Source organism: Lissotriton helveticus, chromosome 5_1 (assembly GCF_964261635.1).
Source record: "Lissotriton helveticus chromosome 5_1, aLisHel1.1, whole genome shotgun sequence".
In the NCBI taxonomy this organism is placed as follows: Eukaryota; Metazoa; Chordata; class Amphibia; order Caudata; family Salamandridae; genus Lissotriton; species Lissotriton helveticus.
This window is the reverse complement of record NC_136065.1, coordinates 1833074474-1833093652: the sequence shown is the minus strand read 5'-3', so window position 1 is coordinate 1833093652 and position 19179 is coordinate 1833074474. Positions and strand designations below refer to the sequence as shown.

Sequence of the window (19179 nt, the reverse complement as noted above, 5' to 3'; positions counted from 1 at the left end):
ATGCTCGGATAGTTCCAGGGCATTTATCTCCCCTCCCACCTTTTAATCAAGGAGGTCTACCACGTTAATAAAATTAGTTTGTGGATTGACTAACCTTTTTTAATATCACCTTTTTCACGCCACGACCACACTTCCCTGCCCTCTCACATGCACGCACCTCTCACACGCACGCACCATATGGCCGGAACAGAAGATCTCCGATAAAGAGCCCCGGTTTCGGGAGCCCGTCAGACATTGCAGCGCCAGTCTGACGAGGAGCAGAACCCATATGATGAAGCATGACACCTAGCTTGCTGGGTGTGTGAGGGTTTTAGTTCCAACTAGGGGATTCCCCCTCTTCCTAGCACACACACTACACTCTTCCCGGGGAACTTTGTACCTCTCTTGTGTTACCATTACTAACCCTGGGCGTAGTGGGGCTCCGCGGAGCTACACGGAGAGGGCGAGAAGCTACGCCCACTCCCGCACTCCGCGTAGCCCCACTACGCACCTCCCTCCCGCTCTCCCCTACATCCATTATTTAAGCAACTACCCTTAATAAAACTATTTTAAAGCACTTACCGTGTCCGGGGGCTCGTCTGGGGCTCCCTCTGGGAATAGCGTCGTCCTGGATACCAATGCGCATGCGCGGGCAGCCGCGCATGCGCATTTCTCCCGAGAAATGCGCATGCGCGGCCGCCCGCGCATGCGCATTGGTATCCAGGAAAGGACGCTATTCCTAGAGGGAGCCCCGGACGAGCCCCCGGACACGGTAAGTGCTTTAAAATAGTTTCATTAAGGGTAGTTGCTTAAATACTGTATGTAGGGGAGGGCGGGAGCGAGGCGGGTGGCGGCCGACTCGGCTACGCTCACGGAGTGGGCGTAGTGTTGCCGGCTACTCTGTCTACGCAAAATGCGTAGGAGGCAACACTACGCCTACTCCGTGGGCGTAGCCGATTCGGACGCCCAGGGTTAACCATTACTTGGCAACCTGGTTTAAGGCTGGGATAAACAAACTTGGAGTCTTTTTTTCCACTGATGCGATTATATCATTTGGGGATTTATTAATGCATTTTGGCCTCTGCCATGAGGAGTTCTTCAAATATTTAATAATTAGGATTTTTTTCCAGCGTAAGGTAGGGGACATTCGGATTTCCCAAATGTGAACTTATGGAGAAATTGGTTGATAGCAATCTGCCACGAATAGGGACTATTCATAATATTCTTAATAGCCTGATGTCAGATGAACTGAGTAAGATCTCTGAGAAATGGCATTTGAATTTGGTAATCACTGATAAGGCTTTTCAGCAAGCTCTCCTATCACACAATCTGGTTTACTCTCTGCAAATCTCCAAGCCCAGTTCTAAAAAACCTGTTTCTTCCTATATTACACCCCGAGTAAAATTTTCTAAATGGGGGAATGGTAAAGGCCCCAGGTGCACCCGTTGCTCTGAATATGGGGCTGATTTAGTGCACATGTTTGCTACATGTGGTGGTCTCCGTCCTTTGCTGGAGGAAATCTAGTTTTTTTTAAGGAAACTTTGTCCCTGAATCTATCTGTAACCCCCTCTATGATATTATTGGGATTGCAGAATGCCATTGGAAGGAAGGAGGGGAGTCTCTGATCTTTGTTGCTATGGCCATACTGAGGATGTTCCATATGGATAATTGCACTTTGGATGTATAGGTCTTTAAAAATGGTAAGAAAAATCTTTTTAAAAAAAAGAATTTTACATTACCATAATATTTCATAAGTCATTGAGGCAACTCGAAAGAAATGGAGTGAATTTTTATATAAATATAGACACCAAAATGAACTTTGCATCATATAAACAACTGGAATTCTAAAATAGACTCGCTTTAAGATCAAGCTGATCCCATTGAAATGAATGGAGAAAGACATATGTGACACTCGGTCACTTGCAGGGCGAGTTCAAGCAAACCCTCCTGTAGTTAAGGTTCTATGGGCCCCTAGACCAAGACTTGACAGTTGTTTCTCCATTACCTTGCCCAGGAAGTCACCGCGACACCGAGGCTCGAACCTTGATTTCCAGCACCAAAGTCGGCAGTCTAGCCGTCAGACCATATCCTCTCCTTGGGGGGCACTCATGGAGGGTGGCATCCCTATGCATGCCAGCTCACTCTTGACACAAGAAACATGTTGGGGGGGTGAAAAAGCACAGTGTTTGACACCAAACACAACAGAATTCTGTATTTTCATAATGCGGCTGGCTACTGAGGAAGCTCGAGAGCCATGTTACTCTATGGACCGCCAGTCACTTACAGTACATTTTTGCTTTACACAGTTACTGTAGGGATATATATGTATGTCAAGCCTCAACAATCATAAAAATGTTACTAGACTTGCAGGTCTAGCGACCTAAATAATCAACTCAACCTATTTGTAATGCTCTTGACCCATAAACTGGTTTCAAATGATGTGATCTTTGGCAAATAATTTAATTCATTGAACCGCCATTTTCTTCATTATCACAAATGAGAGCACCGTCAAATGTGCGAGTTCAGCATGTCTGCCGTAAAAAAAAAACTCGGTTTGATTTAATAGACTAATCTTTTTGTCCATATATAATACAAATCTAGCCACATATAAGATACATATTACCCCTGACTTGTCTCTTAGTTCGTTAATAGCATTTTCATCAGGGTAAAGGCAGGAATATTTCTCAACTCATGTTTAAAACCTATCACTTTTAATAAATACATACCTTAAATCATGAAGTGGAAGCACACTGTAATTTATAATCAGCAGTTTTTACATTGTAATGGCCACAGAATGTGTAACTGACAAGTGGTTTTAAAACTATATAGTGTGTAATGTTTGGAAATAAAGTTTCTGCAAATATTTGTGATTTGCACATTACCAAGTAAAGAAAGTGTTCTGGTTTGTTTTCCTCCTATTTAACTATTTGTTTACATCACACTTCTTAATTAATAAACAAGTGTGCTTTTGTAATACCTGATATATTTTGAAATATTTGTAATATTAGTTTACAGGCTATTTATTTAAATGTTATGGGTTATAGAAAAAATAACTGACATCTTCTGACAGCTCACTTGACAAAAACCTTTAGCTCCAGTAAGAGATAGAAAAATACATCTCATTTTCCAAACTGCAATTAGTTAAAAGACAAACTGACATTTGACCTCTTTCCTTGAAAAGACAACAACTATGTCAAGATAAAAACAAGATTTAATGGCATCTTTATTGCTCATTCACTTTCTGAATGAAAAGAACACCTGCAGGGGACCCAGAAAGTAGCCAAAATACAGTTGTTTTTAAAAAAAAATGGGATAAAAGTGCTGCAGAAGAAAGCATCTGTTTTTTTCCTGCAAATGGTATCAACAAACGGTTTGTGGTGCTGAAATCATCCTCTTCCCAGCTTTCAGGGACAGACAGACTTTTGTCAGAAAACCGTTTTGGCATTTTACTGGGACATAGCCTATTTTGCTACTTTTTGTGCTTTCAACCTACTTCCAGTTAGTGGTAGAAATAGGTGTGAAAGTAATAATGGATCCTGAACAGCTATACATTTCTGGAAAGTAGATACAATTCTGGATCAAGCTGATCCCATTGAAATGAATGGAGAAAGACATATGTGACACTCGGTCACTTGCAGGGCGAGTTCAAGCAAACCCTCCTGTAGTTAAGGTTCTATGGGCCCCTAGACCAAGACTTGACAGTTGTTTCTCCATTAACTTGCCCAGGAAGTCTGAGTGTAGAGGTGACTTGGCTGTCTTTGGTACCGAACGGGATCTGGAGGAGCTGTCAAACTTGCAGCACTTGGTAAAAACCACACTTGCAGATGGAGTTCCACACTACTCACACAGAGTAAGAGCCTTTGGAGTCCTTGGACCCAAGTTCAACAGCTGGATTTCTTCTACCTTGCTTGGAAGCTCTGAATACAGAGGTAGCTGGCAACTGTCAGTAAATATGCTTTGCTGAACACTCGACTAATCCAACTTCAAGATGCAGGAACACAACAGGGGAGTTCGTTGATGACGTCGGGCGCTGTTGCTGTGAGCTGCTCTTGGCTGGAGATGTCCATCAAAGGATCGATGACTATGCCTTGGATGCGGCAAACGTAATGTATGGTTACTTCAGCAGGTGGAGGGCGAGAGGAGTGGAGTAGCGGCTTAAAACATGGTGAAAGCCTGGCTACCACTCCGGACTTGCAGGACACCACTTCTCTTGGGGCACACTCTCGACAGGACCAGCGAATTGCAATTCTTGTCACACAGCACGTCGATTTTCTGTAGCTTACAGGAGACTGGACCCACTAATCATTGGGAGTCTGCATCGGTTTCTGGCATCCACTGGAGTACCTCTTGTTGGGAGCAACAAGCTTTTTCCATGGACACAGATCGAACACACGGTTCCAGTATATGTCTCATCAGGGCACTTAAGGTTCCTCTCTTTGTGGTGCCGCAGAGTCCAAAGTCCTGTTTTCGGTGAGAGCGTCTTCTTTGTGCCTCTTCTTCTGCGTGCTAGGGGAGACTCTTAAATCTTAGTTTAGGGGGAATTAAGGGCGTGAGGGGCACAGTGGCCAGTGGGAAATGGGTCCTTGTGGCTAACCTGCCTCTGTAGTGATAACATCCAGTGGGTGTATGTCACTATGCTACCCAGAATACTCTAGTTTGGGTACTTCCAAAATGGCAGGACCCTTCTTTGGCTGTACAGACCTCCTAACCCACCCTAGGGGTGTGGTTAGCCTTTTGGGGGTGTACAAGTCCTGAATAGCTAATTTTCTCACCTGTCGGCCTGGACAGAGTGGGAAGGGCTTTGCACTCAAGTGAGGGTCAAGGTAATTACATATCAAGGGTGATGAAGCCTTTGAGGATCACCACCTTAATAGCTGTAAACACTAGCCACCTGGGAGGGAGAAGATGTGACCTCCCTCCTGCCCAGGCCTTTCTCTCTGTCCTGGCGAAGTGCTAGCACATCCCACCAGGAGGGCAGACTCTTGTCTTGTCTGCAAATGGCTCGTGGAAGCCTGCCATGATACTGGAGCACTGTATCCTTTTTTTTGTGCATATTTATATAGCGCAAACTCGACCCGAAGGTATTGGAGCGCTTTACATGAGCACCGGTTACTTACACATTCAGGAACGGAGAGATTAAGTGATTTACCCAGAATCACAGGATGTGAACGCGACACCGAGGCTCGAACCTTGATTTCCAGCACCAAAGTCGGCAGTCTAGCCGTCAGACCATATCCTCTCCTTGGGGGGCACTCATGGAGGGTGGCATCCCTATGCATGCCAGCTCACTCTTGACACAAGAAACATGTTGGGGGGGTGAAAAAGCACAGTGTTTGACACCAAACACAACAGAATTCTGTATTTTCATAATGCGGCTGGCTACTGAGGAAGCTCGAGAGCCATGTTACTCTATGGACCGCCAGTCACTTACAGTACATTTTTGCTTTACACAGTTACTGTAGGGATATATATGTATGTCAAGCCTCAACAATCATAAAAATGTTACTAGACTTGCAGGTCTAGCGACCTAAATAATCAACTCAACCTATTTGTAATGCTCTTGACCCATAAACTGGTTTCAAATGATGTGATCTTTGGCAAATAATTTAATTCATTGAACCGCCATTTTCTTCATTATCACAAATGAGAGCACCGTCAAATGTGCGAGTTCAGCATGTCTGCCGTAAAAAAAAACTCGGTTTGATTTAATAGACTAATCTTTTTGTCCATATATAATACAAATCTAGCCACATATAAGATACATATTACCCCTGACTTGTCTCTTAGTTCGTTAATAGCATTTTCATCAGGGTAAAGGCAGGAATATTTCTCAACTCATGTTTAAAACCTATCACTTTTAATAAATACATACCTTAAATCATGAAGTGGAAGCACACTGTAATTTATAATCAGCAGTTTTTACATTGTAATGGCCACAGAATGTGTAACTGACAAGTGGTTTTAAAACTATATAGTGTGTAATGTTTGGAAATAAAGTTTCTGCAAATATTTGTGATTTGCACATTACCAAGTAAAGAAAGTGTTCTGGTTTGTTTTCCTCCTATTTAACTATTTGTTTACATCACACTTCTTAATTAATAAACAAGTGTGCTTTTGTAATACCTGATATATTTTGAAATATTTGTAATATTAGTTTACAGGCTATTTATTTAAATGTTATGGGTTATAGAAAAAATAACTGACATCTTCTGACAGCTCACTTGACAAAAACCTTTAGCTCCAGTAAGAGATAGAAAAATACATCTCATTTTCCAAACTGCAATTAGTTAAAAGACAAACTGACATTTGACCTCTTTCCTTGAAAAGACAACAACTATGTCAAGATAAAAACAAGATTTAATGGCATCTTTATTGCTCATTCACTTTCTGAATGAAAAGAACACCTGCAGGGGACCCAGAAAGTAGCCAAAATACAGTTGTTTTAAAAAAAAATGGGATAAAAGTGCTGCAGAAGAAAGCATCTGTTTTTTTCCTGCAAATGGTATCAACAAACGGTTTGTGGTGCTGAAATCATCCTCTTCCCAGCTTTCAGGGACAGAAAGACTTTTGTCAGAAAACCGTTTTGGCATTTTACTGGGACATAGCCTATTTTTGCTACTTTTTGTGCTTTCAACCTACTTCCAGTTAGTGGTAGAAATAGGTGTGAAAGTAATAATGGATCCTGAACAGCTATACATTTCTGGAAAGTAGATACATTTCTGGATTTAGCAAGGGGTCATTTGTGTAGATCCTTCAAGGTGTTTTATAGAAACTAACAGCTGAAAACAAGAAAAATTGAAAATGAGTTGAACAAAACAGCCATTTGTGCCAACATTTTTACCTGTAACTTCTTCTACGTATTACAAATGTTTGGTAGCAATATACTGTTCCATCAGCTGGACCTTTCAAGTTGTGGGGATATATAGGACTTGTATGTTTACCAAGTAACAGAGGAACCCAGAGCCAATAACTGAGATGCTGTTTACAAAATCTCCGAAATTGTGGGTACCCATACCAGCAGTCAATTATAGGACATCTTTCAAAGTGACTTCTTTTTTTTACACATGGTCTTACATTTGGAAGGCAGAAATGCATAGAAAGCCAATAGGTAATAACAGTGGCTCTACAATTCTGTGTTCCCCCAAGTCTCCCAATAAAAATGGTACCTCACTTGTGTGGGTAGGCCTAGTGCCCGCGATAGGAAACAGGCCAAAACGCAACATGGACACACCACATTTTTACAGTGAAAACTGACCTTTTTTTTCCAAAGGACCTTTACATTACAGGTAGAGTGATCCTGACCCGTTTTATTAGTTGCTCCGTCATTGTATCATCGCTAGACAACTGGTCAGCTGATGTGGAGAGATTGTTTCCTCCGTTGACTCACCCATGAAATTGGTGGGTATCTACATCGTACTATCCTCTTTACTTTTTGAATGGGTGATGAGTGATTGGTGGATTGTGTTTTGTCACAAGTCTAATCATGTGATAATAGCACCTTGACAGGAACCGAGAATGGAATGAGCAAAATGGTAATTTTGACTTGACTATGTATTAATATATTGAAATTACAGTGTACTTTTATAATCATTGTTTTAGCATGTTATGTTAAATGGTATCATGTATTTATTTCTCAGTGAGGGGGCGTACTTTTAACATGTGTTATGTTATTCCTAGATCACTTGTGGGGAGATTTAGAAAATTATTAGCCTGAGGAAGGTGGGAAATATCATATGCCACCGAAACGCGTCGCTTCTGCTTCTAACAACTATCTGATGAAATCCTTGGTTTCTAAGTGGATCTAAGGAATAATATGTGATTATAATGGTCCTGAACATAAATGTGTACATTATATTCCATGCAAAGTACTAATATGTGACTGGCTTTGAAAGTGTGGACTATCTTTAATCAAAATATATATTTTTTAAATATCTGCATTTTCTGTGTATTGTCTGTGTTTATATAATTTTTATATGCATTTCTTCCCAATGTATTCAATTTGTTGTCCCCTGATTAACAAATGTGTATACACACAAATTTTTATTCACGCTATGAGATTTTTAAATGAAGTGTATGTTTTAATATAAAATAAAAGATCTATAACTTTTTGACATTTTATTGTTGAGTTCCTATTGGTGCTATTCGAGTGCGGATTGCTTGGTGGTGTGGTTGTTGTATAGCGTGCCTCCTAAATTGAAACCAAAGGGATCCTTTGTTTACAGTTAATTTATAAACATTTACATTTTGTTGTGTGCTAGAAAAAACAATTTATTTCCCAAGATTGTCATATAAATCCACTCACTTTGAAGTCAGAGAAAGAAAAGTAAACACCAAGCTCCTTCCAAGACAAAGCCTGACATTTGACCTCAGTCTTTGAATGCACAGCAAATGTGGCAAGATAAGAACAAAATGTAATAGTCCTGTTTATAGAAAGCAAGGACTTGTGGAAGAAATCAAGGAGCAATGGTGAACAAGGTTTCGACAGCCTAAAACAAATAAATGCAACAAACAGACATCCAGGAAATATGAGTTACAAACCGCAAAGACAATGGTAAGCAATGGGCAGAATGCATTTCCAGGGAAGCTTTAAGAATGTCTCTAATGTGCCTTTTTGCAACCAGACAGCTGAACTGTCTGGTAGGCTTCAACCTAAAAAGTACCTGCAGGAGCTTACGACTAGCGAAAGGGCAGTGGCCGCAGACAGGAAGCTGTACTAGGTCCATGCTCCAACCCACAGGAACAATACTGGAAGGCCTAGAGGAAGCAAGAAGGAGCAGGAGGTGCCAAACACAAAAGTGATGTGGAAGCCAACCAATGGTAAGCAATGGGCGGGCCCTAAGCCTGTTTTTTGATTAAATCATTGTTATTGTATTTCAAACAAACAAAGAGGACATGACAACGGTCATACAAAATGCAGATCGGGAGCATGCCCCCCAGGAGATTTGTGCCCCCCCCCCCCACAAAAGGCCAAAGTGGGTGAATAAAACATTGCGTCCGCGTGGGCCGGTGTGGGCTGGATGCGGGTCGGTCACGTACCAAACAACCCCACCAAAGTTCCTTTCCCCACCCTCGACCCCGCCAACTCCCCTCCATCACCCCCCCCGTGTGGGCAAGTGCTGCAAAGCTACATGTCAGTATTTCAGGCAGTGGGACTAGGAGCGGGGTACCCAGAAGCTGTCCGGAACTCGTCAGCCAGCCTGAGGACTTTGAGGTATTTCGGGCAAGTCAGCTCGTTAAATTCCTCGGCCAGCAAGTCTACCAGGGGCTGCCAGGTTTCGAGGAATGTGTCTTGTGTTTGGGTTAGGGAGGCCTGTATCCGTTCCATTCCCATCATGTACCACAGCCTATGCAGCCACCCGAAGTGTGTGGGTTTGCGCGAGGAGCCCCACAACGATAGTATATGTTGCGTCTCTGCCCCCATTGCTAATCCCATTTGTTTGCCTCTGGGCGATTTAAGTGGGAAGGTGATTTTGTTCGGCAGGCCTAGCAGTGTATATGCTGGGAAACGAGGGATATCAGTGTCAAAATACCTGTCAATGCACCTAAGCACGTGGACCCAAAACTCTTGCACCTCTACACAATCCCATAGTATGTGGATCAGAGTGCCCGGGTGACCACACCCCCGCCAACACAAGGGGTCTCGACGTGGATTACCCTGATGCAGTCGTGCCGGCGTTAGGTGCCAATAATAAGCTATCTTGACTGCTGACTCTTTGCTAGCGATGTTTTTAGCAGTGTGGTGTGCCCTGTAATATATGTCCTGCCACTCCCGTTTAGTGAGGGTGCGCCCCAGTTCCCGTTCCCATCTCTTCTGACCCGCCGAGCGCGATGTGGAGGGTGTTAGGGGGCATAACATAGCATACAGTTTCGTGATCGCCTGCTTATCCGATTTCTTAGTGTGGAGCCACTTTTCAAAGGGAGTAAGGTGTCTGCTAACCTGTGGTAACATGTCCCTGCCCGTGAGCCAGTGACGAATTTGGAAGTACTCGAAGCGTGGGAGCTGTGGGAGCGCATAGGCATCCTGCAGCGTCAGCAGCGTCATGAAGCCCTCGGGGTCGTACAGGTGACCCGCAGATCTGCAGTCGGACGACCGCCATCGGGGAAAGGATCCGCGAACCGTGCCCGGTGGAAAGGCCGGATTGTCGAAGAGGGGCGTCAGGGGTGAGGGGTATGTGGTGAGGCCACGGGCCACCGCCACTCTGTCCCACACCTGCAAGGTAGTGCGAGTAATGGGTGATTTTTTCATGTATGCGGGCCGATCCTGTCGCCTCAAGAAGGGAATCCTCCACAGTGGCATTTGGGCCATTGCACGGTCCTGAAAAAGACTTCTCAGACTCGGGCGATTCTATTCCAGGAGGTACCTGAGTTGCGTCGCCTGAAAGTATCGGAAGAGATCTGGAACTCCCAGGCCTCCCACCGACGTGGCCTGACTCGTGAGGTCCCTGCGTAGTCATGGTCGTATGCCCGCCCAGACGAACTGTCGGACAGCGTCCTGGAGTTTTGTGAGTAGGCCTATAGGGGGAGTGACTGGCAGCATCTGGAATAGATATAGGACCTTCGGTAGGAAAGACATTTTGATTGCTGCCACCCGCCCAAGCCAGGAAAGTGAATGTTGGCGCCATCTATTGAGGTCGCCCATTACTTGGCTTAGGAGGGCAGAATAGTTCTGCTCCACGGTTTGCGCCGTGGACGGCGTTAGGGAGATGCCCAAGTATGGCACGGACATGCTGGAGGAAAGCCCCCCAGATTGCGGGAAAGTGAGCTAGTCGCCCTGGCATTGCGTCCAAGGGGCAGGAGCAGCGACTATCCTACATTCATCTTAAACCCTGACACCTTCCCGAATGTCTCCATTTCCGACACGAAGGCCGGGACCGAATTCAGAGGGTCCTCCAGTGCTGCGAGGACATAATCCGCGTAGAGGCTAATGGTCTGCGCCTCCCCCCCGAACCTGACGCCCGCAATCGCAGGGTTGTCCCTGACCTTCCGCGCGAATGGATCTATGTAAAGTGCAAAGAGCAACGGGGAGAGGGGGCAGCCCCGTCTCGTTCCACGTTGGGTGGTAAATGGCATGGAGCACACCCCGTTGAAACTGATAACCGCCTGTGGGACAGAGTAACATCCAGCCACCCAGGCGCGGAAGCGCTCCCCGATACCGAAGCGCTTCTGGGTAACGTCCAGGTACCCCCAGTCGACCCGGTCAAACGCCTTCTCTGCGTCGACCGAAAGTAGAACCGCGTCCGAGTCGTTGAAGTGGGCCTTATCGATGACATGCAATAGGCGTTTCGTATTGTCCGCACACTGTCGACCAGGGACCAAACCCGTTTGGCCCGGTTCGATGATGCCAGGGAGGCAGGGGCCAAGTCTCGGAGCCAGGATGCCAGTAAAGAGCTTGAGGTCTAGATTGAGCAAAGATATGGGCCTGTAGGCCGCGCAGGTGGCAGGATCTTTACCGGGCTTCGGTAAAACTATGATATCATCCTCCAGCATATCGCGGGGGATGGAGCCAGGGCCCCCAAATGAGTTAAACAATCTGGCCAGGACCGGGGCTAACAGAGGGCAAAATGTTTTATAAAAACCCGCCGAGAAGCCGTCTGGTCCCGGGGATTTGAGCGGCTTGAGGCGCGCTATCGCAGATATTACCTCATCCGTCCTGATCGGCGACTCAAGGGAGCACGCGTTCGCCTCGTTAAGGGCCGTGACATCGGGCGTGGCGAAATAGGATTCCGCAGCCCCTCCTCCCTCCCGGGTGGCCTCCGCAGCATATAGTGATGCGTAATATGACCGGAATGTCGCGGCTATCTGCTCGTCGTCTGTGTGGTCCTGCCCCGTGCTATCCTTGATAGATGCGATGGTCGAGCGCAAGGCCCTGGCCTTGAGTTTGCTAGCTAGTAGGCGGCCCGTCCTGTCTCCCCCCACGTAATAAGTGTGTCGTAGACGCAGTGCCGCGTATTCAGCTCGATCCAGGTCGAGGCTCGTTAACTGGGCCCTGGCTGCTTTGAGCTTACGCCATATCCTCGGAGCCCAAGTTCTACTATGGGCTCTTTCGAGTTCAAGCACCTGGTCGGATAGTGTTTGCCTCTTCTCTCGTCGCTCCCGTGCCTCGTCCGCCGCGATCGCTATCAGCTCCCCTCGCACCACCGCTTTCAGTGCCCCCCACAGTGCCGCCAGGGATACATCTGCCGTGTCGTTCGTGCCAGGCACTCACCTGGTGCGTCACCCCTTTGCGGTGTCGTAGAGCCTCTTAAGGCGCAACTTGCCCTTCCATACTTTTGGTTTGGGGATCTGAACATGTACCGTTAGCGCATCGTGGTCAGATAATGCCGCAGGGACGATCTCGGTGTCCGTGATCAAGGCCGCCACTTCCGCCGAGCCTAGAAAATGATCTATCCGGGCATATGTGTGGTGTACATGGGAATAGAACGTATATCCTGGGGTGTTGGAGTACCTTGATCTCCAGACGTCTACGAATCCCCTACTCTCCAGCCATTGCCCCCCCTCTTTGGAGATTGCACCCGTGAAACCGAATCTCTGTCCTTACCTGTCTTTGTGGGTGTCTATTACTAAGTTGATGTCGCCCCCGACGAGCGTGGAAGCAATGTTGGGAGCGAGTGTATCTGCTAAGGCCCCGGTGAGAAAGGCTTCCTGCTTGGTGTTGGGTGCATATATGGAACCTATCACGGCTGACCACCCTCCTACCTGTATTTTGTACGCAAGGAGACTCCCCTTTATGTCCGCAACTTTGTCCCCCACCGTGCCCCTAAAGTGACGCGCAAACAGAATGGCAACCCCCGCCTTCTTCTCAGTGGTGGATGAAAAGTGTTGTGTCGGAAATGCCCTAGACCGCATGCGGTGCCAGTCCCTAGGCAATAAGTGTGTTTCCTGTAGGAGACAGACCTCTGCCCCTGAATGCTCCAAAAAGGATAGGACCGCTCTGCGTTTAATGGGATTGTTCAGCCCCTTAACGTTGAGGGAAAGGATCTGCATAGTGGGTTCTGCTGCCCGGGAAGTGTTAGTGGTCATTCCATCCCGCCTAGCCATAACGAGCTGTGTCCCCTCTCCTGCACTGCTTGCAATGCACCACACCGGAGCCCTCTCCCCCCCCCAACGCAACCCCCTGCCCTCCCCCCCAACTGACCCGACCTCCCCAACTCCCGAACTTCCTTCACCCCCTCAACCCCCTCCCCTCTTCCCCCCTCCCCAACTGTGGATCCCCAACAAACGGTCATTGTCCCAGGCCTATACAATCTCAGTCCAGGCCTTTAGTAGAGTTACGAGTGAAGGTAATGTGTGGCAGTGGCGACCCCTTAGGCCCCCCCCCGTCCCAGCCCCCCCAACCCAGTGCTAAGATGGTGCGTGTTGGTTCCCTCATAGATGCCGCATCAAGTCCCGTTTTTCGTGTCTTTGGAGACCTCCTGTATAGCTGCTGCGTGTTCTTGAGCCATGGTCTTGGGGTCCGGCTTGAGACTGCTTTTGGGTGAGCTGCGGCGTCCCACACACTGCCATCTGTCCCCCGACGTCCGCGGGGATCTCGGCTGGGAATTTTGCTTCGATGAACCCTCCTCCGCAGTGTCTCCCTCATCGGCCATGCCCAACAGTTCACACCTTTCCCGTAGGGACCTGAGCTGGTGGAGGGCCCCCTTCCATTTGAAAATGAGCCTGAAGGGGTGGCCCCAGGAGTATGGGATTCCATTGTCTCGCAGGAAAGTTGTGGCCACTTTGAACGCCTTTCTCTTTTGCAATGTGATCACCGACAAGTCTTGGAATAACCCCACCGGGTGTCCTTGGAAGTGGAGGGGTTGCTTTTGGCGCGCCGCTTTCAGTATGCGTTCCTTTAAGGGGTAGTCGGGCAGGAAGGCCAAAATGTCGGGTGAAGGAGCCGGCGCGCGGCGCGCCAGGCCCACTCTATGTGCTCTATCTATTCGGATCTTGAAATCTTCCGGCTCACCCAGTATTTCCCGAAACAATCGCTGCAGGTAGATCGTAACACTGTCCCCTTCCGATTTGGTTGGCACACCCCGGATCCGTATGTTATTAAGTCGGGAACGGTTCTCGAGGTCCTCAGCGTGTGCTTGCATGTTTGTCTGTCATTCGTGGAGCTTGATAATCTCCTGTTGCAGGAATTCGACCTCTTCGCTCCTAGCGTGCTCAGTGTCTTCAATCGCCGCCACTCGCTCTCCGAGGCCGTCGACATCGCGACGCAGCTCTCTGTGTTCGCCCGCCATTTCCTGCTTGAGGGTTTGAAAGTCTTCTCTGAGGGAGTGGAAGAGGGACTCCATGAAAGCTTTTGTGATGGGGGCCTCTCCCCCCTCCCGCTCTGACTCTTTGGGGCGATCCGCTGGCGTTGGCTTGTCGGGGCTCTTGTCTCCTTTCGGGGCGCCTTTAGCCAGCATGTCGTGGATAGTGCGGCCCGCTCTGCGGTTCGTGGTAGCCATGTTTTATCGCGCGCGTGGTCCCAGCGCGCCCGGTTACGTCAGCCCCTCCTCCCTTGGGTGCACTGCCGAGAGTGGGCCCAAACAGGAATCAATATGTTCAGGGGAGGAGGGCAAGTCGTGTGGGCTGGGATCCCTCATCACGCACCGCAGTGCTGCCGCAGCGCTGCAGTCCCAGTGCTGTTGGACCCCACCAGGCTCCTCACCGGGGGCTCGGTCAGCTCTCTCTGGGCGTGCGGCTCCGGGTGGTCCGGTGCTGCTCTACTCTCCTGCGCAGGGGGGCCCTATGTGTTACTGCGCAGCCTGCACCTCCATGTCGGGCCCACACCGGGGGTTCGACTGTCACCACCCGAGCTTTCGGCCCACTCCGGCCTGGTGCAGCTCTCTTCCCCTGCCCGGGGCTCCCTGAGCTGGAGCTGGAGTGTCTTAAGAGTGTCTTTAGGGTCTGCCTCCGACTTTGCGCTTGCCTGAGCGCGGGATAGCACACTGCCCGGCCCTCTCGCAGTGCGCCAGATGACCGTGCCTGATGGGCCCTGCTAGGCCTCCCGCCGGGAGCTCGAGTGGACGCCCCCCGAGCTCCACACCCAAATCAGCCCAGCGCAGCCGTCCTCACCTCCTCTGGGGACCCTGTGGGCCGCGATTCGGCCGGCCGCTTCTCTCTCTCTCCCCTTAGGCGCTGGGGGGCACGTCAATAGGGCCCCGCATAGGCCCAGAACGGGGGCCTCGAGTGTTTCTTCTTCCGGCCCTCTCGCAGTGCGCCAGAGGACCGCGCCTGATGGGCCCTGCTAGGCCTCCCGCCGGGGGCTCGAGTGGACGCCCCCAGAGCTCCACACCAGATCAGCCCAGCGCAGCCTTCCTCACCTCCTCCGGGGACTTTGTGGGCCACGATTCAGCCAGCCGCCTCTCTCTCCGTCCCCTTAGGCGCTGGGGGGGCACGTCAATCAGGCTCCGCATAGGCCCAGACTGGGGCCTCGAGTGTTTCCTCTCCCGGTCGGCTCGGCCGCACCTCACCGCAGGCCTCCCGATGACGGCCCCGCGGGTCGCCCTTCACTCCTCCTTCGCTCACCTCCCGTATCGCGGAGTGGCGTCCTTTTCGATGCTGGTCCACGGCTTGTGGCGGCCCGCCCCAGGGGATCAAGCCGTCCGCGATCACTTGGCGCGTCCGTCCACCATGTTGCACTCCACGGACCGGGGACAGCGCTCTCGGCCGCCAAGGGGCACAGGCGTTTCACTTTCTCGTGCCCGGCCGCTCCGGAGCTTCCTCCGTGTGCTCCCGGACAGCGGGCAGCAATCCAGGTGATCGGGGGGTTAAAATGAGCAATAACGGGGCGCTAATGGGGGTTAGGGATGAGGAGCCTCACGATCAGACGTCTCCTCAGGTCGCCATCTTGGCCACGCCCCCCTAAGCCTGTTTTAAGCTATTTTTTATTAACAATAAATTTCGCAGACAGTATGTGCGTGTTGTAGGCGAATGCTAACAAGGCTAAAAGGCCTGAACTGCAATGGACACTGAGCCACAGTCTCCTCTGGGTCTCAACTCACCCAAGGGAGGTGGTGTATGTGAGTGATGTTCTTGTGCTTCCAACTGCCATGGCCCCTGGCAGCTGCAGGTCTGCACAGAGTCACTATGACAGAGAAATCAAGGTCATCCTGATGATTGGCACTCATAGAATCTGTCAGGGTAGCCCCTTATTTTCTGTTCAGACGGTGAACAGAAAGCATTACTTTGGCAGAGTAAGAGGGAATATGTAAATGGCGGCAGGTCATCAGGTACATTTTATGTGTTTAAATCAGTTTTTATTGCTACAACTTCTGCTCATCACAAAAATTAACTTTACGTCATGAGAGGTTCAATCCTCTTGAAATCACATGCATAGAGACTAACGTTTCAACAATAACCCTCCCTCCCTTCCCGGGTACCAGAAGCAATATGAATAAAACAGAAAAGAAAATCCCAGGCCGGTATCACTCAGGGAGGGCCCTCCGTATCCTCAGCTGAAGCAGAGCCTGTGAGTTGTAGTAACCGTAAGTAGCAAGAGGAGGTCAGTTCCCTAAATTCTTGAGACAACAGGGCTATGAACGGTTGCCAGAGAGTTCTATATGCGTCGCCCTGGGCAGAGAGAGTGAGTGAGCTTCTCCATTCCCAGAACGAACCAGAGGCACTAAAGCCACCCTAGATGTGTCGGTGTAGTGGCGGTTCACCAGAGCTCTAGAATGGTTTGGTGAGCCACCCCCTGGGACTACATAAATATGACACCCCCTGCATGATGTGAGTGGATAAGTAAGAGTGTTGGGGAGTCCTAGCAGGGTATATGACGGGATCCAGGGGAACTGGGTATGGAAGTGGGTGTCTATATCATCTAGGACAGAATACCGGAATGTGGTTACCTTTGGGCAGTCCCAGAGGATGTGAGTGAGGGTGCCCTTCTCCCAACATTGTCGCTAACACCACTCGCAACGAGTCGGATTATCCTTGTGGAGCCTAACGGGGGTTAAATACCAGTAGGTGGCAATCTTTACCCCTGCTTTAGTGCTCAAGGCATTATATGCAGTGTGTCTTGCTCTGTAAAAGATATCAAGGCCACTCCTTAGGGGAAAGCTGACATCCCAATTTCGCTACCGGGCGCAACAGGGCAGGGGCCCTGTCCTTGGCCCACGCTGGCCAAAACCAGGCGTCCAGTTCAGTGATAAGGGGTTTGTCCGACCTTTTAGCAAGAAGCCATTTTTTGTATGGCGTTAGTGGTCTCCCAACTCCCTCTCTAACTGATGGGTGTAAGAGCCAGTGTCTCATCTGTAGATAATGGAACCTTTCAACCTCGGGGATGGAATAGTCCCTCTTTAGAGTATCAAAGGAAATGGGACTGTCCCGATCGAAAAAGTGCCCTGTCGACTGCAGAGGGTGTCGCGCCAGGCTCGAAAGGCAGGCCCCACTCCAAGCGCAAAGGCTGGATTATAGACCGTCAGTGTCAGGGGAGAGGGAAGAGTGTTTAGATTCCATCTCAGGGTGCACGAGTCCCACACTTTCAGCAGGGAGCTCGTCACCGGGGTTATGTAGAAACTGGGCGCATGATGTACATGCTGAAAAAACGAGACTTTACCCAGCGACGTCATGGCCTGGGCCCTGACCATGAACAGCCAGGGTTTTTCTGACTCTGCTCTAGACCACTCAACAAGGTACCGGCATTGGGCTGCCTGATAATAATGACGTAGGCATGGCACTCCGATTCCCACCTCAGCCAGTGGGTGCCAGATCAATTCCCTATGGATCATAGGGCGCTAGCACACCGAGATAGAGTGATGTAGTACTGCCTGTAGGGCGGAGATCGTGTCTGTCGGGGGAGTTGGAGAGAGGGCCTGAAAGAGGAAAAGTATCTTGGGGAGGATGGTCATCTTCAAGGTCACAATGCGGTCCAACATAGACAGTGGAAAAACCCCGACACCTCCCCAAATTCCCTCAGCTCCTCCAAGAAATGGGATAGAATCTCTTGGGGATCATCAAACATCACCAAAACATCATCTGCGTATAGACTGTTTAGATGTTCCTCCCCACCAAAGGGAACTTCCCTGATTGGGTGTACTTCTCGATTTCTGTGATTCTATCTTCCAGCTCATCAAAGTTCTTGATTTTTTGCGCAGTTTTCGATTGATAAAGTCTCTGCGCTGTCACAGGGATTCCTCTTCTACGCAGAACTGTGCGCAAAGACTTGGGACCTTAGTGGGTTAGGGTGTGCCGAAACTCACCTTAGTGTCCAAAATCCCCTACCAGACCAGCAATCAGTGTCTTATTGGTTCTTACAAATCCCCAATAGTTAGACAACCCAGAACATGGACTTAGTACTCAGGAAACGTAGAACACATGAACACTCTTTCGTTATACTCACTAATCAGCCCAAAACAGAGAGTAAATGAGGACACGTGCTATTTGGAAACATTTATTTCTAATGCTGTGCTCTCAGGTACAGTATCTTAGATAATACAAGCAAACATATTATCAGAAATAAGGTTATCAGCATAGTTACAATTCCATAGAATACAAAAGGAGTAAGCATGTTAAATGCTAATGGTCAGAAGGCTAAAGGTACCTACTTCTTACCCTCCCTTGCTAGTATATTAGATTAGATCTATAGAAGGTCTCTTGGGATTACAAGGGCGGCCCCATACCTTAGGTTCTAGTAGAATGAGATCACATCATATTCTACACGGATGCATGTCATTACATCGCATTCTAATACCACCCATACCATTACAACGCGGGTATTACAACGTGATGTCAATGACCTCGCATGCCATTACATCGCATACTTTTACCAAGAGTATGCTTTTACCACGCATGCCATTACAACGCAAAGGCATGCGTGGTAAAGCTATATTTGTGGTAAAAGTATGCAAGGTAAGTGACAACCCTACCCCTACACCTACACAACACACTACTCCCACCCCTACACTACACCTAACCCAAATAAACTACCACACTACACTACCCACACTACTCCCACCCCTAAACTAGCCTAAAACCCTACTACGCTACCCACACTACTCCCACCCTTACACTACCCAAAACCACTACTACACTACCCACACTACTCCCACCCTTACACTACCCTAAACCCTAAAACACTACTACGCTACCCACACTACTCCCACCCTTACACCACCCTAAAACCTAAAGAACAAGTTACTTACCTTCGGTAACGATATATCTGTAAGAAACAGTAGTTAGTATTAGATTCCTTACCTTAGAATATCCCCAGGCGTCAGTCTGGATCCGGAA

The 19179-nt window shown here is 48.7% G+C and overlaps 1 protein-coding gene across 1 annotated transcript in view; it reads right to left on the bottom strand.

Annotated features, from left to right (window-relative positions):
• LOC144752812 (uncharacterized) overlaps window positions 1-19179 on the bottom strand; it is a 762950-nt gene that overhangs the window by 694256 nt on the left and 49515 nt on the right. The window lies entirely within an intron of this gene.